The sequence below is a fragment of the Lithobates pipiens genome, unplaced genomic scaffold (assembly GCF_037356315.1).
Source record: "Lithobates pipiens isolate NorthernLeopardFrog02 unplaced genomic scaffold, aLitPip1_a1.2 Scaffold_10, whole genome shotgun sequence".
NCBI classification, from domain to species: Eukaryota; Metazoa; Chordata; class Amphibia; order Anura; family Ranidae; genus Lithobates; species Lithobates pipiens.
In genome coordinates this window covers 18504588-18528205 of record NW_027507686.1, presented here as the reverse complement: position 1 = coordinate 18528205, position 23618 = coordinate 18504588, and the positions used below count along the sequence as shown (strand labels likewise).

General features: G+C 43.3%; 1 protein-coding gene and 1 long non-coding RNA gene across 5 annotated transcripts in view; one reads left to right on the top strand and one right to left on the bottom strand.

The window, feature by feature from the left end:
• LOC143927758 (uncharacterized) overlaps nt 1-20656 on the bottom strand; it is a 31424-nt gene extending 10768 nt beyond the window's left edge. Inside the window, exon 1 of the long non-coding RNA XR_013262316.1 lies at nt 20061-20656. This is a non-coding gene — a long non-coding RNA (uncharacterized LOC143927758). The remainder of the gene's footprint in view (nt 1-20060) is intronic.
• Nucleotides 20657-23118: 2462 nt separating this feature from the next.
• The window catches only part of ZFHX3 (zinc finger homeobox 3), a 140035-nt gene continuing 139535 nt past the window's right edge, over nt 23119-23618 (top strand). For 2 of the 4 annotated variants that reach the window (XM_077452068.1, XM_077452086.1), the window contains exon 1: nt 23119-23580. The gene's annotated coding sequence lies outside the window, so the exon portion shown is untranslated. The remainder of the gene's footprint in view (nt 23581-23618) is intronic. The other 2 variants (XM_077452078.1, XM_077452057.1) reach the window with 1 other exon arrangement.

The window sequence follows — 23618 nt, the reverse complement described above, 5'->3', positions numbered from 1 at the left end:
GACTGTCCGTCCAACTAAGTCCGTCAGACAATCCGACAGACAGTCCGTCCTACTTTTGAATGAACGGACTTGACCACACACGATGAGCAGACAGTCCGCTGAAAGCTTGCGCGATGACGTGTACAGCACGTACGACGGGACTAGAAATATGACGTCCAATACACTGCAATGCAACCTTCCGCCGTGTAAATCCTTTCTGAGCATGCGCCATACTTAGTCCGTCCAACTTGCCTACACACGAGCGGATTGTCCGCTGAAACCAAGTTTGGACGGACAATATTACGGAAATTCCGAAAGACTTAGTCCGCCAGACTATCCGCTGAAAAAGTCAGCTGAAGCCCACACACGAGCGGATTGTCCGCTGAAACACGTTTCAGCGGACCAAGTCCGTCAGACAAGCCCGCCCGTGTGTACGCGGCCTTAGAGTACAATTCGCTGTTCTGTCTGATACCCGCCAGATAGAAAGTGAAGGGAAATCCTCCCAGCGAGAACACAGATCGCAATACCCCTCCCCCACCGATAGCCCAATGCCAGGCAAAAATAGAATAATTAACAAAAAAATTGATTTGCAACAAATAAAAAAACTTTCCAGTGAAAGTAATAAAAAAAACAATTCTGAATCTATTAAAACAGAACTTCAGCCAAAAATAACAAAATTTAAAAAAAAAATGAAAAAAATACATAGCCTATTACATAAAATAAAAAAAACAGCTGCTAAACTCTGCTTCAATCCAGAGATCCCTCCCCCCCCACAGTACTTTTATTTGCCACTAGATGTCCCCAGTCTGATGACCAGCTTCATTCAACCCACTTCCTTTAGGGCCAGGTCATTGTGGCCTATCGGTGCAGAAACAGAAACTAGGAAAAGCTTTTTTTTTTTCCAGAATTTTCAGTCTTTTTTCATTTGTTTACCAAAAAAAATCTAAATCTAGCGGTGGTCAAATACCACCAAAAGAAAGCTCTATTTGTGTGAACAACACGATAAAAGTTTAGTTTGGATACAGTGTCACATGACCGCGCAATAGTCAATCAAAGTGTGAGAGCGCTGAAAGCTGAAAATTGGCCTGGGCAGGAAGGGGGGTAAAAGTGCCCCGGTATTGAAAGGGCTAATGATGTTTTCAATCTGAATCCATGTGTGCCTTTTATATCTGCCTGGGATGTAAGATGTCCTGGTCCGCTCACTCCGCTTTCTTCCAAGTTCTGTCGGCTGTAAGAAAGGAATGGCAGCCGAGCCGCAGACACCGGGAAGGGAAGCAGGTCCTGTGTGTAGAGTGTGGCGGGGGGTTGGACATGGTGCCCTGCCAGCATTCTGCTTGGCAGGTGAAGAGATGGAGGAATTCCTGGAGCAGGCACAGGTGAGAAGGGGCATCGCTCCGAGCGGAGGGGAAACACATGAGACACAAGAGGGACATCTGAGTCCATCTATGCGTGCTGGGACCCTTCGGGTGCATTTACTAAAGCAGTGGAGACATCAATAAAAAGAAAAAAAAAAGAAAGAATAAATATCTAGATGAAGGTTGAATTTTAGAGTCAGGGTCAATGTCATGATCAAAGGTCAAAGGTCAAGGCCAAAGTCAAAAGGTCAGGGTCAGAATATTTTAGGTCGTTTTTTTTTTTTCGTAAAGCATTTTTTTAAAAATGAGTGTCAGTGTGTTTTAGGTAGGATTAAAAAAAAAAAAAAAAAAAGCAAAATGCGCTCGGTTGTTTCTAGGCCCTATTTCACATACAGAGGGAGATTTTCTAAAACTGGAGCCCTCAGAATCCGGTGCAGCCGTGCATGGGAGCCAATCAGCTTCTAACTTCAGCTTGTTTAATTAAGCTTTGACAATCAAACCTGGAAGCGGATTGGTTTCTATGCTATATCCACTTGCCAACAGCAATACACATATATATATATATATATATATATATATATATATATATATATATATATATATATATATATATATATATATATATATATACACACACACACACACACATGTTGCGGTTTGCAAGTGATCAGCCGTAGCCCCGGTATTTTTCTTTTCTTTTTTTCAGCTGGCTGCTGATTTTCCCATGAAAGCGGTCTGAGCGGCTCATTAGTCACCGGATCACTTTCACCGCTCAGTGGCGTTTCTTGGGTTTAACTTTTTCACCAGCGCGCCCAAGGAGACAATCCGACCGGTCAAAGAGGCTACCAGAGACCAGATCATCTCTGATTGCCTCTATGGCCTAGGAGGGCCGGAGCAACGTCATGACGTCACTTCCAGGCTAGGGAGGAAGTAAACAATTTGTTTTCATTTTAAAGCAAAAGATCCAATTATTGTTTTTTTGATCTTTTGCTTTTAGACGGTGAAGAAGAAATCTGAGGTCTTTTTGACCCCATATCTCTCCATAAAGAGTACCTGTCATGCTTATTTTTATTACAAGGGATGTTTACATCCTTATAATAGGAATAAAGTGATAAAAAAAATAAACAAAAACAGGGACAATGTAAAAATAAAATAAGAAAAAAATAAAATAAAAAAATTAATTATTTATATATATATATATAAATTTATGTTTTGGGGTTCTAAGTAATTTTCCAGAAATTTTTATTTTATATATACAAAAAATATAATATATATATATATATATATATATATATATATATATATATATATATATATATATATATATAAATATATATAAAATAAGGAAAAAAAATATAAATAAATAAATATATATATATAACAATATGTTTTGGGGTTCTAAGTAATTTTCCAGAAAAAAATACGGATTAACTTGTAAACAAAAAGTGCCAGAAAAGGCCCGGTCTTCAAGTGGATAGACTATATTTCTATACTCCCTGCACTAGATGCTCCAGTGTCAGGAAATCTCCCCACACAGTGTGCGGTGAAATCAGAGGGCGCCATTTGAGTCCAGGAGAGGAGCGAGGCCGAAGGTGAGGTCGGAGGTCAGATTTAATGATTTATTAATTATTTATTAATGAATTCACAGATTTCATTCATGTTTTCTATCTGTCGGGAGTTCAGCTCTGTAAAGAATCTCCAGCAATCTCCTGTCTCCAGGCGGGCGCATTCCTTTTTTCTCCAAACGCAATCCCCTCCCGCGAGGAACACACATTTTTTCCCTGGATGAATTTTTTGCACTTTCAATGCTGCCGGTCAATAGATATTAAATTAAAAAAACCCCGAGAGAGCGCCACCAGATGGTGCGACCGCTCCCACCGCCTACTAATAGAAGAATTTTCTACTACAGACAGCCAGTATGGAAACCAAGGGACATTTCTAGGGACAAGAATCCTGAACCGTCCCTAGAAATCAGCTCTGATCATCTCTGTATATTGATTTTAGCTCTTCCGCCGGTCACCTCGGAGGTCCGGTTACAATGCCGCAAATCAGACTGAAAACAACGTGGGAATCGCTTTTATATTTTACGAATCCGAGCTGCCATTGTAGAGGAACTAGCATTAGAAAATCAGAAGCTTTTATTGAAAATCATACAGGAGCCTGGGCTCTCTTATTTACATTTTATGAAAGTTTCACATTATGCAAAATATAAAATACTTTGTGCAAAATTCTCATTAATAGAATGAATGAATGAATGAATGAAATACTTGTATAGCGCACAATGCGAACTGAATCGCCTCTAATGGTCTGTGGACAGGCTAGTCCCAGGGCTATTTTTCAGTGGGAACATGGGGGGGCAATTCCTTCACCTCCCGCACTGAATGTATGCAATGGCAAGGGGTGCTGGGGTGTGCTGGAGTGTCTACTGATGCTGGCTGCTGGGGGATCTATTGTTGCTGGAGGGGATCTATTTTGGCATGGCAATCTTTTGTTTCTGGTGGAGGATCTTTTGTTACTTGGGGGTCGATTGTTGCTGGAAGGGATCTACTGTTTAGGGAGGGGTCCACCGTTGCTGAATGCTGGGAGATCTGTTGTTCCTGGGGGGGTCTATTGTAGCTGGGGGGTCTATTGTTGTGTGACAATCTATTGTTGCTGGTGGAGGACCTTCTGTTACTGGAGGGGTCAATTGTTGCAGGAAGGGATCTACTTTTTAGGGAGGGGTCTACTGGCTGCTGGGAGATCTGTTGTTTCTAGGGAGGTCTATTGTTGCTGGGGGGTCTATTGTTTCTGGGGGGGGTCTATTGTTTCTGGGGGGTCTATTGTTTCTGGGGGGGTTATTGTTGCTGGGGGTGTCTATTGTTGCTGGGGGGTTTATTGTTGCTGTGGGGGTCTATTGTTGCTGGGGGGGTCTATTGCTGCTGGCTGCAAGGGATCCATTTTATTTATTTCCTTGTTATAATTACCATATTCCATACAAATTACTTAGCAATACAAAATAATTCTTTATATCTTCTCTGTACTGGAAGCTGGGTAGGGGGTGAAAGCAAGGGTTGGTGCTCAAAGGTGGGTAGGGGGCGGGACCATGGATCCTCATTGGCTCACTGCCTGTGATTGAAGGCAGTGGAAGCCAATGGCTAACACTGATGCTGGGGGGGGTTGGGCTAACATCACCAGTGACACAGTAAGTTGCTGATCATTTTTAGTATAAAAAAAAAAAAAATTCCGGTATATATCCCATAGTTTGTAGACACTATAACTTTCATGCAAACCAATCAATATATACTTATTGGGATTTTTTTTTTATCAAAGACACATAGCAGAATACATTTTGCCCAAAATTTATGAAGAGATTCATTTCTTTTATTTATTTATGTGTTATAGCAGAAAAAGAAAAAAAATATATATATTTTTTTTTTAATTTCCGTCTTTTTTCATTTATATAAAAAAAAAAAAATAAAACCCAGGAGGTGATCAAATACCACAAAAAGAAATCTCTATCTGCGTGAATTATATAAATCCCATTGGCGTAAAGTGTTGCAGGACTGCGCAATTACCAGTTAAAGTAGCGCATTGCTAAATAGCAAAATAATTTTTTTCCCCACAAATAGAGCTTTCTTTTGGTGGTATTTGATCACCTCTGCGTTTTTTTATTTTTTGCACTATAAACAAAAAAGGAAAGCGAAAATAAAAAAACAATATATTTACCTTTTTTCTATAATAAATATATAAAAAAATAAATAAATAAAAATTCTTCACCAGTTTAGGCCAATTTGTAGCCACATAGCAGAATACATATATATTTTTTTTTGGTAAAAAAAAAATAAAAATCACAATAAGCATATATAGATTGGTTTGCGCAATGGTTATAGCATCTACAAAATAGATGATAGTTTTATGGCATTTTTATTATTTATTTTTTGCTAGTAATGCAATTTTTAACGAGACTACGACATTGCAGCAGACAGGTCAGACATTTTTTGGGACCAGTAACATTTATACAGCGATCAGAGCTAAAAATAGCCACTGATTACTGTGTAAATGTCACTGGGCAGGGAAGGGGTTAACACTAGGGAGGCGATCAAGGGGATCAAGGGGTTCAATGTGTTCCCTAGGGAGTGATTCTAACTGTGATGGGGGGGGGATGGGGACTGACTAGAGGAGGTGAGAGATCGCTGTTCCTGATCACTAGGAACAGTAGATCTTTCTCCACTCCCCTGACAGAACAGGGATCTGTCTGTTTACATTGACAGATCATAGTTACATAGAAGGTGAGGTTGAAAAAAGACACAAGTCCATCAAGTCCAACCTATGTGTGTGATTATATGTCAGTATTACATTGTATATCCCTGTATGTTGCGGTCATTCAGGTGCTTATCTAATAGTTTCTTGAAACGATCGATGCCCCCCGCTGAGACCACCGCCTGTGGAAGGGAATTCCACATTCTTGCCGCTCTTACCATAAAGAACCCTCTACGTAGTTTAAGGCCCCCCATCAATCTTAAAGCGGCCGACGTACACCTACGGCGATTCGCCCAGCTGTGCCAATCTGCCTCAGTATAATGACACCAGCTTGTCAGCAAGCGGTTAACGTGCCAAACAACGCGCATCATGAACACTATTGCCCCGTACACACGGTCGGATTTTCCACCGGAAAATGTACGATCGGATCGTGTTGTCGGAAAATCCGACCGTGTGTGTGGGCTCCGTCTGACTTTTTCCGACGCACAAAGTTTGGGAGCAGGATCTAAAATTTTCCGACAACAAAATCCGATGGCATAAATTCCGATCGCATGTCGACAATTCCGATGGACAAAGTGCCACGCATGCTCGGAATAGACTAAGAGACGAAAGCTATTGGCTACTGGTCCCGTTTATGGTGCCGACGTACGTGTTTGACGTCACCGCGTTCAGAACGATCGGAAATTCCGACAACTTTGTGCGACCGTGTGTATGCAAGACGAGTTTGGGCCAAAATCCGGTCAGAAAAAAAATCCGACAGATTTTGTGGTCGGAATGTCCGATCGTGTGAACGGGGCATAGAAGTGCGTTTGTTCTGTGTCAGTATTTTGAGTGTGAAGAAGACCCTAGACCGTTTTTGTCGCGTTAGACCTTGTAGCACGTGCTGATGCGACGCCTCAGGCGCGCCAAGGTCTAAACGGGCCCATAAAGCTGATGACTGCCCTAGTTGGGTATCGGGGGTACCGCTGAGGTCTGGGGGATGGGATGAGTGGCACACGTCTGCATACAGACGATCTCTCCCTCCGTTGGCTCGCCTTCCCCTGGGCTGCTTTATTCTCCTCTCTCTGCTGTCTGAGAAATGCCGTCGTTCTTCCGCCCCGCGCGGCTTTTTCCGCACCTTGTGGTGTGTTATTTTGTCTTCGCCTTCGGGGCCTCTCGGATTTGTGAATGGGCACTCCCTGGGTATGGTGCAAAGTTGCATCTACCAGGAACATCAGGCCAAACCTGAAATTCCTGGCGCTTGATCGCCATCCAAGAAAAGATTTCCTTTGGCCCTGGAACTGTTAATCTTGTCATCTAGGGAAAGTAGCTTCATCCACCTCAGGAGCACGCCTGCTACAAGGATGTGGTTGGCTGCCATCGCAGAGACGGGCGCACGTTGACTCGGAGAATGATTGGCATAGTGATCGGCTGGGTTCAGGTAACTCCCTCTGCCTTCCTTTACTTGGCGCAATATACAAAGGGCAGTAACCCATAGCAACCACAGTTCTGTTTTAAACTATTAAAATTATTACTAAATTATAAATGATTCTGACTGCTAGTAAAGGTGTATGTACAAGTTGTAAAGCACTCGAATTGTACAATCTCTGGATTTACCAACCACCCTCAGCACAAGGGCCTTCCTGATTGGATATGCAGTGCGGCTGATTTACTACAACTAAAGAGTGTGAAATCTGGTTTCTATGCACAGCTGCACCAATCAGCTTCCAGATTTTTTTTTTTTGTCAAAACTTAAAGTGATATTAAAGGCAATTAAAAATAAATAAATAAATAAACATGTAAATATAACATATAAACATATTATACTTACCTGCTCTGTGCAGCGGTTTTGCACAGCGTGGCCCCGATTCCTCCTACTTTCATGTCCCCCGCCAGCGCTCCTAGCCCCTCCCTCCTGTCGAGTGCCGCCGAGGCAAGCATCTTGCTATGGGGGCACCCAAGCTCCCGAGTCGCTGCTCTGCGTGCCCATTCACACACAGAGTCGTGTCTCGGTCGTGCCCTTTCTCTCTCCTCATTGGCTCACTGGCTGTGATTGACAGCAGCGGGAGCCAATGGCTCAGAAGAGGCGAGGAGAAAGCCAGGAGGAGGTGCAGGCTGTGTTCCCACTCCTCCTCCATCCTTAAACACTTATCTTTTAGGCAGTGGAGTCTGAACTCCAATCAACTAGTATTTTCAGAAGGAGGTCCACAATGAGAGCCCTGACCATTATTTTTTTTGCACTTAAAGTGTATGTTACCCTAAATATATATATTTTTTTCTATGTGTGTGTTCACAGATTTGTATTTTATTAATCATAGTCTTTATCATTTTCATGTACTACTTTCATTTGTAGTACCCATCTGATCCTGCCAGTCACCTTTCTTCCTTGATCTAAACTGACCACACAAAGTACAGAAGCTGATCTGTGTTAGCGTGGTCAGTTTTCTTCCTTTGGCTGCCATTCAGAGGTACAGGGCACTGTACAGACACACAGCATGCCTGGATTGGGTAGTTTGTTCAACCACCAATCTCCCTGACCAATCACAGCCTGGCTCTGGCACACACACACACACACACCCCCACCCATTCACAGCCTGCCTATTGAACACCCAACCCTGCTCAAGCACAGCCTGCCTCTAGCACACAGCCCCTCCCAATCACAGCCTGCCTCTGGCACACCCCCTCAAAATCACAGCCTGCCTCTGGCACACACCTCCTCCAAATCACAGCATGCCTCTGGCGCACACCCCCTCCCAATCACAGCCTGCCTCTGGCACACACCCCCTCCCAATCACAGCCTGCCTCTGGCACACACCCCCTCCCAATCACAGCCTGCCTCTGGCACACACCCCCTCCCAATCACAACCTGCCTCTGGCACACACCCCCTCCCAATCACAGCCTGCCTCTGACACACACCCCCTCCCAATCACAGCCTGCCTCTGGCACACCCCCTCCCAATCACAGCCTGCCTCTGGCACACACCCCCTCCCAATCACAGCCTGCCTATTAAACACCCAACCCTGCTCAAGCACAGCCTGCCTCTAGCACACAGCCCCTCCCAATCACAGCCTGCCTCTGGCACACCCCCTCAAAATCACAGCCTTCCTCTGGCACACACCTCCTCCAAATCACAGCCTGCCTCTGGCGCACACCCCCTCCCAATCACAGCCTGCCTCTGGCACACACCCCCTCCCAATCACAACCTGCCTCTGGCACACACCCCCTCCCAATCACAGCCTGCCTCTGACACACACCCCCTCCCAATCACAGCCTGCCTCTGGCACACCCCCTCCCAATCACAGCCTGCCTCTGGCACACACCCCCTCCCAATCACAGCCTGTCTCTGACACACCCCCTCCCAATCACAGCCTGCCTCTGACACACCCCCTCCAAATCACAGCCTGTCTCTGACACACCCCTTCCCAATCACAGCCTGCCTCTGGCACACCCCCTCCCAAACACAGCCTGCCTCTGGCACACCCCCTCCCAATCACAGCCTGCCTCTGGCACACCCAATCCCAATCACAGCCTACCTCTGACACACCCCTTCCCAATCACAGCCTGCCTCTGGCACACCCCCTCCCGATCACAGCCTACCTCTGACACACCCCTTCCCAATCACAGCCTGCCTCTTGCACACACCCCCTCCAAATCACAGCCTGCCTCTGGCACACCCCCTCCCAATGACAGCCTGCCTCTGACACACCCCCTCCCAATCACAGCCTGCCTCTTGGCACACACCCCCTCCCAATCACAGCCTGCCTCTGACACACCCCCTCCCAATCACAGCCTGCCTCTTGCCACACACCCACTCCCAAATTGGAATTGCGATGATTCTGCCCGCGATTCCAAATGACTTAATGTGAACGGGGCCTTAGGTCCGGCAGGTGCACCAATACCTTCCCACCCCAGCATCTAATTCTCCAATTTCACCACGCCAATTCCCCCACCCCTTATAAATATATCCGCTCTGACCAGCAGTATAACAAATACACACCTACATCCTAATAAACAAAAATCAACACGTTTGTTTTGTCTATTGTGAATACATTAATGCATAAGGCCGGCCTGCCTATCCCATGGAACATGCTGGAATATCACCCAGCATCATATAGCCATTTCTCTCCCTGACTCCATGGCACTGGGAGGGTCTGGGAATAAAGCATGTAATTGTGCTATTAAAATTCCTACTCAAGTGGGGTTTTTTTTTTTCTTGCTGTAGATTATTTTTTTTTTTGTGTGGATTCCTTTAAAAGCAAAATCAGGGAAACCCATTTTAAAAGAAATTTTAAATTAAGGAAAACTAAAGTTTGCACTGCGTTTTATGAAGAAAACCGCTGTTTTATGATATGTATATGTTATTCATTTTTATTTTTTATTTTTTTTTGGAGGAGGTTTGGTGTGTTTTTATAAGCTGCAGGTGTTTGGTTAGGGCAGGTTATTTCCTTGGCTGAGATTTATAGGACTGCTCGTCTGTGAGTGTTTTTTTTTTACACATCTGAAAAGCATTTTTTGGGGGGGTTTTATGACACAATTTGTGTATTTACATGCAAGGAGACCTTAGAGGAAATGGTGCGGCCCATTGCTGAGGGTATTGCAGCAACGTAACTAAAATAAAAAATAGGCAGATTTGTGTCACCGATTCCTCTGGTTTTAGATTAGATTTGCATTTTCCAATATTAATTCAGTATTTTATAATTTGGTCTATTTTAACAGATTTAAGCCCCTGTTTGTTTTTATTTGCATACAATATTATATTATATTATATTTTCATAAAGCATTCATCAGAGTACATCGCCTACAATCCGACCCATGTCACAATTTAGGATATGTTTATTGGGTATAACTTGCCCGTGTTTTTCTGTAGGTACATCTTTTTTTTTTTTCAAAGTTGTTTTTATTTTATTTTTTAATACTCTACAAAACAGAGCTTTTGGGCATTTCCTGGTTTGGAAAAAAGAACACGCAGCATAAAAAAAATAAAAAAAAGCACAACAATCTCAACTGATCAATGAGGGTAACAGCATCCACGTGACCAAGGTAAGTAATCAGGAGGTGGAAGGTAGGCACTATCATAGTGTTAAAGTACATTTCAAAAGTAGAAGCAAGAAAATTAAAGCGTTTGTAAGCCCTCACAAACATGTTATACTTAGCTGCTCTGTGTAATGGTTTTTCAAGATCAGGCTCAGGTAAGAAAAAGGGGGGGGGGGGGGGTGCAGCACAGAAGGCTTTTCACCTCCTTAATGCAGGGATGTCAAACTCAACTTAATAGCGGGCCACATCAACAGTATGGTTGACCTCAAAGGGCCAGTTGGAGCTGGGGTTGCACTATGCACAGGGCAGGGTTCAGGGGTGCGCTACGTACAGAGTGCAGCTCCAGGGGTGCTCCATGTACAGAGTGCAAAATTCAGGGGTGTGGTACATACAGAGTGCAGCTCCAGAGGTGCCCTATGCACAGAGTGCAGGGTTCAGGGGTGTGCTATGTACAGAGTACAGCTCCGGGGGTGCCCTATGCACAATGCAGGGTTCAGGGGTGCGCTGCATACAGAGTGCAGCTCCGGGGGTGCCCTATGTACAGAGTGCAAAGTTCAGGGGTGCGGTATTCACAGAGTGCAGCTCCAGAGGTGCCCTATGCACAGAGTGCAGGGTTCAGGGGTGCGCTATGTACAGAGTGCAGCTCCAGGGGTGCCCTATGCACACTGCAGGGTTCAGGGTTGTGCTGCATACAGAGTGCAGCTCCGGGGGTGCCCTATGCACAGTACAAAGTTCAGGGGTGCGCTATATACAGAGTGCAGCTCCAGAGGTGCCCTATGCACAGAGTACAGGGTTCAGGGGTGTGCTACGTACAGAGTGCAACTCCAGGGGTGTCCTATGCACAGAGTGCATTATTCAGGGGTGCACTATGTACAGAGTGCAGGGATTAGGACTGCGCTACAGAGGTTCAGGAGTACACTAGGTACAGAATTTGGGGTCTCCTGTGCACAGAGTGCAGGGTTTATGGGTGCGCTATGAACGGCGTGCAACCCCATCTCCCTTGCCATGTTCTGGCTGCAAAACTGGGTGCTAGGGCCACGTGACATGGCCTGGCGGGCCAGGATTCAGCCCGCGGGCCTTGTGCTTGACATATGTTCCTGAATGCATTAAAAGGTGAAAAAACTTAAGGCTTTACAACCACTTTAAGAATGCAACACAATAAAAAAATTAAGTGCAGCATGAGCAATATATATTTCCAGGGAGACGCTAAAAAGGTAAAGAGGGGGGGAACCCTGTCAGGTCAACCCCAGCATAGCCCCTCCATTTCAGAGGAACATAGAATTCACACACTAACCATTTTAGCCAAACACCGTATCATCTCTAGCATTAGTAGTAGAGGGAGATTCAATCCAAATGTCCCGGACCTTGTGAAAAAATGTTGGGCAACCTTCGGGAAAGATATGTCATTTTTCACAGTGGGACCACTAAATTAACCAGTTTCTTTCCGCTGTAGGTACATCGCCATTTTTTTTGTGAATTTCTTTTTTTTTTTTTATTGGATTTCAAAAGACATAGTTATACAAAACAAAGCCTATCGGGCATACCCAGGCTTAAACAAAACACACTATGGCTGAACACTACACTGAACACTACAACCTGACACAAAATACACTTGATATGGCAACCAATGGTACATCGTGATTTTTAAAAAGCAGAATTCTGCTACCAGAAACCAAGAAAAAAAATAAACGCAAACCTGACTGGAAAAATGATTGGAAAATGTAAACATTCTATTATTTTATAGTGCCCATACCAGTGATATAGGACTGCGCAAGAGATAAAAAAAAAATAGAAGAAAAAAGCGACATTAAATAGCTCGACTGATAGAGCGAGAGATAGACAGATAGGAGACAGATGGATAGATAGACCGCAAGATGTTTTGAAAGGCAGAGAGAAGTAGATAGATGGGGCAGAGATATTAAAAAAAAAAAAAAAAAAAAACAGCTAAACGCCGATAAGGAGATACAGAGATATTTTCCAAGTATTTGGCAGCAAAAGAATTACACAATTTAATCCTTTGCTTGCGTTCGGCCAAAAAAAAAAAAAAAAAGAAGGAGCAAAAAATTTAAAAATAACAGATTCTGCAAAACTGTTTTTTTTTTTTTTTTTTAATTTCCAGTAAGCAAAAAAAAAAAAGAAGAAGAAGAAGATGGGACACCGGCACACCTGGGCATGAGACGGAGGGGACGTTGCTATATTAAAAAGCCACCCCTGAAATATATTCTGGAGCTTAGAGAGAGTGTAGGACAGCATGTACGAGGGAGGCACCAGCCAATATACAGCAAAACCGCACCTTTAAACGGACTGCGGCGAATTTAAAAAAAATAATAAAATAAAAAAAAAACACACAAGAAGCATCATTCTCTGTGGAAAATCTTCTCCTTGTCGTGGAGTTGAAAGGCGTTCAGCATTATATGAGATGTGCTGAATAAACTGGGTTGCCTGTAGATCAGCCACTTCCAGTAGAGAGTCAGTGACTCTACTATAGATAGCATTACCCTATGTCTCCCCGCTGACCCCTGAGAGGCATGGACTTACACACCGCCTACTACTGCCTATAGAATGGCCAGCTGATGGATAGAGGACAAGAAAAAAAAAAAAAAAACATACAAAACCGAACAGATGTACAAAAAAAAAAAAAAAAGACATATATTAGGTTCTAATATTCTTATTACAAAATGATATGCTCTTTATGTGAATGACTTCAGGAGCGCAAGCATGGATACCGGATACCCTTCTACAGACCAATATTTCAACCACTTCCTCGAAGAATATTAAAGAGCTGACCAGACATTATTTAAAGGGGGAGAAGGGGAGGGGGGGGGGGGCTGACACTAATCTGAGTGACACAGCTTACACGTATCCACATTATAAATATACCACCCCTGGCCTGCTAGGACTTGTAGTACCCTATGACAGCTGGAGGCCCATTATATCAATATTGGAGAGTAATCCTTTACCCCAGCCTGCAGATCTGGCAATCTTAAAATCCTTTAAGGTGAATGAACATTCTTGCAAGGGGCCTACAAGACTAGATTTCAGTGTCTGGATTATTATGCAAAATAAAATACAAATAAATAAAAAAAAAACTATAGTATATATATATATATATATATATATATATATATATATATATATATATATATATATATATATATGAGAAAAAAGATACTAACTATATATATATATATATATATATATATATATATATATATATACACACAAGAAAAAAAAGCTTATATATCATTTTTTGCATAATAATCTAGACACTGCAATCTAGTCGTGTAGGCCCCTTGCAAGAATTTTTGGTCATCTGCAAGTATTTTAGGGCCCCATACAGACTATTAGATATTTTTTTTGCAGATTTTTGTTTTCAGATTTGCCAAAACCATATAATATGGAGTCAAACCTTAAGGGTTTCAATTTTTTATGCAATCGGGCAGGCCCCTGCACTACATGGTTTTGGTAAATCTGAAGACAAAAATCTGCAGAAAATCTAATAGTGTGTAATGGGGCCTTAGATTGCCAGAACTGTAGGCTGGGGTGAAAGATTACACTCCAATATAAATAGACAGACAGATAGCTAGATAGATAGATTTTTTTTTTTTTTTGCATATTAATCCAGACACTGCAATCTAGTGTAGGCCCCTTGCAAGAATGTTTGGTCATCTGCAAGTATTTTGATATTGCCAGATCTGCAGGCTGGGGGTGAAGGCTTGCACGCCAATATTGATATATATATATATTTATTTCTTTTTTGCATATTAATCCAGACACTGCAATCTAGTGTTGTAGGCCCCTTGCAAGAATGTTTGGCCATCTGCAAGTATTTTAAGATTGCCAGATCTGCAGGCTGGGGGTGAAAGATTACACTCCAATATTGATATCTGGGAATATATACGTAACAGAGCGGGGTGTAACGCAACGTCCAGGGGTCACGCTGAGGCTCTGTCGCAGCCTGGGGCTTAGACGTTACATGTACATAGAAAAAGCACATAGTAGATGCACCACCAATTGGCGGGGGGGGGGGGGGGGAGGCTGATGTCACAAAATACTGCGGCTTGCAGGTGTAAAAAAGATACAAGCATGTTCTTTTTGTATTCTTTATAACATGAAATGTTTAGATCTATCTGTAGCAAAGATTTGTATGGCTTTGCACAGGTATCTATAAGCACACAATATAGCGATCAGAAGGCATTCTGTTTAAATCATTTTCAATGCTCCATATTCATAGTCTGTATAAACCACACTATTACCATTGCTGCAGAAAAAGAATTCTGAACAAGGCGTATGGATGAATACATTGCTAGGCTGTATTGTTCTTTTTTTTTTTTTTGCTATATGAGGTTTCCCACATTAAAATGATTAAAATGAACACAACATGACTTCTGTCCCTGAACAGCTGCATCTGGGCTTGATTTTATTCCCCATACAAACAGACAGGACTTCTAATTATATATTATATACAGGTATATATCTGCACCTAGATCTATACATTCCTCAACCCCAACCCTGACACACCTACTTATATCACTTGTATATTGACAGACTCAGGTTACAATATTACAATACATATCCACGGAACAAGAGACCTACCTAGCTAACATTACAAAAAAAAAATAACTTGCATGTAATCAGAATGGGATTCTCATATGAACACCCCTCAACATTCCCAGATATTCCACAAATACCAACTTCTTGACTTGTACAGAAAATAATGGCAAGCATCTGAACACAGGATGTATGACTTCATCTGGAAGACATGATATGGGGAAATATGTGTGCAGCTAGGTAAAAATTCCTCCAATGAAACATAGAGTTGTGGAAGTTCTAGGCGGCCAGGGTGTATAGTGTAATGTCTATAGAAGCACACACAACCATCCATGCATACATATTTACTATACAGTATATGCATTATTATATAGTGTACATACATTACAATACATAGATACACAAGCACACAAAAATTAATCTCCCTTTCTCTCTCATACACACACACATATATATATATATGAATAAAATATATGTATATACACACACTCTCTATAATATATATACATACATATATATATATATATATATACATACATATATATATATATATATATATATATATATATATATATATATATATATATATATATATATATATATATATATATAAAAACACACACACACACATATATAAAATGTCTATCTATCTACATATATAAACACACACTGTAGTCTAATATACACACAAACAATATTTAAGAGATGTATCCATACATACTCATATATACATATAAATACATACTGTGGTCAAATACACACACTCAGTAATTAAGCAATCTATATAAAGAAAAAAACTACACACACACACTATATATATATATATATATATATATATATATATATATATATACACACACACACATATTGGAGAGAGAGGGGATAGATAGATAGATCGATAGATAGATAGATAGACAGACATACACTTTGGTTACATGTACACACATACAATAAGTAAGTGATCTATATTATAAAAAAGAAAGGGAAAAGAAATGAAATGAATTAAAATGAAATGCTGTAATCAGATATACACACACATGCACTAATGATCTCTCTCTGCATGTATATGTATATATACATACAATAATTAAGAGGAACTCTGCACTGATTATATGCAATCATTAAGTACACAGAGATACACACAGACTGGTACACTCAGACATCACACAGTATACACTTTATACGCTTGTAGTTTCTTCTCCCACACATGACTTGCAGGAACTTGTACATACACAGCAGTAGTGTACATTTTAATGTCACAGGAGACCCCAGTATACCCAGTGTGTGCAGTCCAGTGCCAGGCAGGGGTGGTGGTGGCCCTGGATGTGCACTGTGTGTAGCGACTGCTCTGGGTGTGCAGATGATCTCTTCAGGGACCCTAAAGTGACAACAGCTGCTGTTTAATGAAGCTTGCCCTGTCCTGACCCCCCTCTACAGCCTGTGCCCCCCGGGCACCACCTTCCTGCCAGCCGCCCGATCTCCTTCCTCCTCCACACACACAGCGACACCTGGCTACACATCCGACCAGGATCACCGACACACGCACCATACATCTATACACTACGTTACATATATACACCACATATACACTACATTACATATATACACCAAATATACATTACATGTATACACTACATTACATACACCAAATATACATTACATTATATACAAATATACAGTACATCATATACACCAAATATACAGTACATTACATATATACACCACATTACACACACACACACATATACATATATATATATATATATATATATATATATATATATATATATATATATATATATATAACACATATATATATATATATATATATATATATATATATATACATATACACACACACACACACCATATATAGTTATACACAAAATTATATATACGCACCAAGTATACACTACATTTCATACAGAGATGTATACACACTAAATATATATTACATATATATATATATATATATATATACACACCGAAAAATACTTCTGTAGATTTCTCATGCACAGTGTGTATAGAACACAATACAATGTATACATTTGTAGAATTAGATTTATAAATAAGGAATATGCCAAAATGTATTCCTTTTTTCTATTGTTTCTATATATATATATATATATTTGCATGTATAAAAAATGATATATGTATATATATATATATTTGTATTGTATTGTAGATATACACACATACACGTACAGGAAATGTCTGTATATATGAATATTATTGGATATTTTATGTCTAGCTCTGTATAAATGAGAATGTTGATTTAAACCTCAATCCACTATAATTATATCCATTTTGTTTCTATAGATATAATATATATAACTATCTACATACACACATATATATATATTCATAATTACACACACACTATACAATATATTTTTTCTTTCTTTTTTCTTCTGTGATGTGAATTGTAGACAGAGAAGTCGGTTGGGGATCGGTGGGGATTTGCCCATACATTGGGGGTCGGTCAGGTCTCTGGTCTCCCCCCCAGTGAAGTCTGCACATCGCAGCCCCAGTCCTGCACCCCTCCATCCGCACCGGTCGGCGCTCCTTCCCCTATGTACGAACATCGCACAACGAATATACGCCTGGCTGTGCGCGCATCCCCGTACCGGAACGAATCTCGCTGTATTCTGTCCAGCCGGACCGGGCTGCACCGAGATCGGCCATTTGTGAGGTCCAGGGTGCTGATCTAACGAATACACCGGAGATCTGTCCGGCCCGGCCGCCTGTCACCTGGACCGGTCCTCACTGGGGCTCCGAGCCTAGGGGACAGGACTGGGGGGCACACATCTGTCCTGACACCCCCATATCAGGGGATCCCCGACCTGTCCTCCTGGGGGGAGGGGGGTCACACTGCTCCATAGACATCACATACACCCCAATACACAGACATCGTGCCAACCACAGCCTGGCACACCCTGGTACCCTCACCATACAACTATATACATTATACACTGCAACATTTGCACCCCCCATATACAACCCAACTTCACACCGATACATTTATTATTGATATAACAATTACCTAATGGCAATTACATATATATATATATATACACATACATACACACACATATATACATACATAGTAAAATCATTGACATACACTGCCACATGCCCACCACTAATATACAACCTAACTTTACAGGTATATATTTTATTACATTGTCTAAATGTTTTATATATATATATATATATATATATACACAGACACACACACACTATATATATATATATATATATATATATATATATATATATATATATATATATATATATATATATATATATATAGATATATTTATAGATAGTAAAGTGAGTGACATACACGGATGTTCTGTATGCATTAGGTGTGATTTATATACAGGCACACATCCAGAGAGATGGATACACATTTCAAATCTATTGAAAAATATTTATTCACACACTGAATACACCCCATATATACACACACAAATATATTCATTATATATATATATATATATATATATATATATATATATATATATATATATATATATATATATGTAAAATATATGCACACATTATGGCTTTATATACGTTTGTGTACAGATAAAATATATGTGTGTGTGTTTATATATATATATATCTTTTTTATATATATATATATATATATATATATATATATATATATATATATAGAAAAAATACATTATTATATAAATGTCTGTGTGTAATATGTATACAGCATGTGTATATATATATATATATATATATATATATATAGTATAATATTCGAGACTAATATATTTATATATGTTTATGTATATATATGCACACACAGGGTGGTAAATAGTATTACATATATATAAACCCCTGTGCACATACATTTGTATATGTGTATCTATATATATATATATATATATATATATATGAGATCCATCTCATTTCTGTTCTCAGTATTCACAAAGCATTTGGCATCCTTTACAAGCGGTAACATCGCATATTCCGCACATTTCTATTCCTGAAATCAGATGAAAGAGAAGAGAAAGGAAACACATTCCATGTTTGATACATTCAGTGAGATGATGATGGAGACAAAGTTGCAGGACGAAGAGCAGGGACTGTGTGGAGGGGACAGAGGGGACTTCAGAGGTGACCTGCTGGAGTGCTGAGTGTATATGCAAGGTGCATGGAGTGGCACATGGATGACAGGGTGTGTACAGGGTACATGGGGTGGCACATGGATGGCATGTTGTGTACAGGGTAGTTGGAGTGGCACATGGATGACAAGGTGTGCACATGGGGTGGCACCTAGATGGCAAACTGTGTTCAAAGGGTGACTCAAAGATGGCATGGTGTGTACAAGGTACATAGGGTGACACATAGATGGAAGGCTGTGTACAGGGCATATGGGGTGGCACATAGATGGAAGGCTGTTTACAAGGCACATGGGGTGGCACATAGATGGCATTGTGTGAACATGGGGTGGCACATAGTGTGCAGTGTACATGGGGTGGCACATAGATGGCATTGTGTGCACATGGGGTGGTAAACAACGTGCATGCAGTGCACAGGGTACATAGGGTGGCACATATGTGTCATGGTGTGTACATGGGGTGGTACATAGATGGCATACAGTATACAGGGTACATAGATGGCATGCAGGGTACATGAGGTGGCACATAGATGGCATTGTGTGCACGTGGGGAGATGGTACATAGATGGCATGCAGTGTACAGGGTACATGGGGTGGCACATAGATGGCATTGTGTGCACATGGGGTGGTGGTACATAGATGGCATGCAGTGTACAGGGTAAATGGGGGGTGGCACACAGATGGCATGGTGTGTGTACAGTGATCTGCGGGTCATCAGACAGTGTTGTGATGCCTGTTAGGAAATGCTATGCACAAGGGGGGCTGGGGGGCGTATGGCTCTTACCTGTGCAGTGCAGCCCCCACCTCTTGTACCCCTGAAGACAAGTGTCCGGATCCTCCTGCCCTTCCCATAGGTCACATGTGCCAGGGTCAGACTGGTACACAGTGGAAGCCCCCCAGCCCAGGACTGTGCGCTTTGCAGGTGGCTGAGGGTGGGTCCTGCTGTCCTGGGAGGGGGGCAGATGCTGCTTATTTGTGTCCCAGGGTGCCGAGGGTCAGACAACACCCTCCACCCCTCCCTGACCCCCTCTGATGTCCCTGGACCTCCTGTGATGATGATGGCACAAGTTGATCACAACTTTTTTTCCCCTAGCAGCCCCCCCCCCCCCCCTCCTGTCATGTGTCACCACCCTGTCCACGTTCTTCCATCAGAAGCACAATGGACATCATGGGGGACACGTGTACTTCTACTTTGCATTGGGACCCCCCCCCCCATGCATCCCATTTCTAGGGGTCCCCTCTCCGCCTCCCCTATTCTAGATACAAGCCGGAGGTGCCAGAGGAGTTAGAAGCAGAGACAAGTCTTCTATTATCCCAGGACAATCTGAGGACCTCCGTCATCTACTTTCTAAGGGGTCCCCTCCCTATCTCTGATCAGCCCCCCCCCCCCCATTCTATAGACAAGCAAAACAGGACAAACCGAGGACCCCCATCGTCTCCTTTCTAAGGGGTCCTCTCCGTATCTCTGATCAGCCCCCCCCCCCCCAATTCTATAGACAAGCAAAAGTCAGAGGAAATGATAGACAAATCTTCTGTTATTCCAGGACAAACTGAGGACCCCCAGCATTCCATTTGTAGGGCTCCCCTCTTTTCTTTAAGACTCTCCTACTCTATAGACAAGCACAGGCTCTAGAAGAGTAGCAGACACAAAACTTCTGTTATCACTGAGGACCCCCATCACCCCATTTCTAGGGGTTCCTTCCCCAGTCTCTGACGAATCTCCCCCATTCTAGAGATAAGCACAAGCTACAGAAGAACAGCAGAAGTCTGAGAGGAGCCAAGACAAGTCTTCTGTTACTAACAAACGTCCCAGAAGAATAGCAGAAGTCATAAGAAAGCAAAGATAAGTCTTAGGACCCCCAGGGTCTCACTTCTAGAGGCCCCTTCTGTTCTAAGGGACTCCTGTATTCTATAGACGAGCAGAAGACATAGGAGATAAGTCTTAGGGCCCCCAGGATCTCAATACTAGGGGTCTCCTTTATTCTAAAAGACTCCTGTATTCTATAGACAAGCACACCTTCCAGAAGAACAGCAGAAGTCATAGGAAAGCCAAGATAAGTCTTCTGTTATCTCAGAACAAACTGAGGACCCCCAGCATGGCCCATGTCTAGGGCTCCCCTCTTTTCTATAAGCCTCCCCTGTTCTACAGACAAGCACAGGCTCCAGAAGAATAGCAGAAGTGGCAGGAAAGCAGAGAGATTTGTTTAGGATCCCCAGCATCCCATATCTAGGGGGTCCCCTCTCTTCTATAAACCTCTATTCTATAGAAAAGCAGCGGCAATATCATAAGTCATAGGAAAGCAGAGACACGTCCCAGGACCCCCATCAACCAACTGGGGGGTCTCCTACAGAGATAGGGATCAGAATACACCCCCCCCCCCCCCATGCCAGGTACCAGAATACTATCCCAAGTCCCAGGGAAGCAGAGACGAGTCGTCTGTTATCCCAGAATCCCCATTTCTGGGGGTCCTCTCCTTCTACTCTGATGAGACACCAGAAGACTATCCCAAGTCCCAGGGAAGCCTAGACAGGTCTCGTTTTGTCCCTGGACCCCCAGCAACCCACCCTGGGCGTCCCCTCCATAAATAGGCACCAGAATAACCTAAGTCACAGGGAAGCAGAGACGAGTCCTCTGTTATCCCAAAACCCCCATCAACCCATCTCTGGTGGCCCTCTCCATAAATAGGAAACAGAATACTAACCCCCCCCCCCCCCCCCCATCCCAGGCACCAGAGAGTCACAGGGAAGCAAAGTTAAGTCTTAAGACCCCCAGCATCCCATTTCTAGGGGTCCCCCTCTCTTCTATAAGCCTCCCTCTATAGACCAGCACAGGCAGTAGCAGAAGTCACAGGGAAGCAGAGACGAGTCTTCTGTTATCCCAGGACCCCTATCAACCCATCTCTGGGGGTCCTCTCCAGAAATAGGCACCAGAATACTACCCCCCTCACATAACAGCCACCAGAAGACTATCCGAAGTCACAGGGAAGCAGAGAGGAGTCTTCTGTTATCCCAGGACCCCCATCATCCCATTTCCGGGGGTCCTCTTCAGAAATAGGCACCAAAATACTCCCCCCATCCCATGCCGGGAACCAGAAGACTATCCTAAGTCACAGGAAGCAGGGACCAGTTCTTCTGTTATCCCAGGACCCCCATCATCCCATTTCTGAGGGTCCCCCATTCCAGGCACCAGTAGACGATCCTCAGTCCCAGGGAAGGAGAGACGAGTCTTCTATTATCCCAGGACAAACAGAGAGGACCCCCCCCCCCCCCCAGCATTTCATTTCTGAGGGTCCCCTCCCTCCTCCCCTATTCTAGGGACAAGCAAACAAGCAAGAAGAGTATCAGAAGTCCTGGACAATCAGAGACACATTGAGGACCCCTCCAGCACCTCATGCTGCAATTCCTGGGGGTCCCCCCCATCCCATCCCCCATCCCAGGCTCCAGCAGAATCTCACAAGTCCTGGACAATCAGAGACACATTGAGGACCCCTCCAGCACCTCATGCTGCAATTCCTGGGGGTCCCCCTCATCCCATCCCCCATCCCAGGCTCCAGCAGAGTCTCCCAAGTCCTGGACAATCCTTCTGTGATCCCAGGACAAACTTTTCCTCCCAGTCTGTTCCTGCACTCCCCAGTATCACCAGTGCCCCCCCCCCTCCTCCCTGCCCACCTGTGCCCAGGTCACTGTCCCAACACTCCCTCCCCCCCATCCCCCAAAAAAATAAAAATAAAATCCCTCCCCCCATTCTTGTACTAAATTCCTGTGCCCCCCCCCCCATATGTCATTCCTGTACACACCCCCCCTTGTGAAGTGTCCCCCCTCTGTCCTTCAGCCCCTGTTGTCCCTCACTACTCCCCCCCAGCCCCTCTCCTCTCCTCCCCTGTCCCTCTCCCCCCTCTCCTCTCCCCTCTGAATCTCATTGATCCAGGCGCTGGTAATTAGCCCTTCCCGTCGTGCCTGTGTAATGAAGCACATGCGCACTGAATTAATCAGCCATTTTTTGCAGGAAACTAATTAGCAGAATAAAGATCCAAAGACTTTTTTTCTTGGCGACCATCAGATGTGAGTGCGGCTCCTGGTGTCCGGAGCTTCTCCTCCCCGATGTGCCCGGGCTGCCCCAGCCTGCAGCACCCGCCACCGCCGCTCCCCCCCCTACCACCTCCGCCGCCGTACAGCCAGCCACCGACTCCGCTCCGGGGCTGAGCCCGAGCGGCTTCATGGGACCCCGAGCCGAACCGCTCCGGACTAAGCCGAGCCCAGCCGGACCGTGCCGAGGACGCTGCAGCAGAGAGCCCCCGAGCCGAGTAAGTGACAACTTTTCACCCCCTCCCCCGCTCCTCCC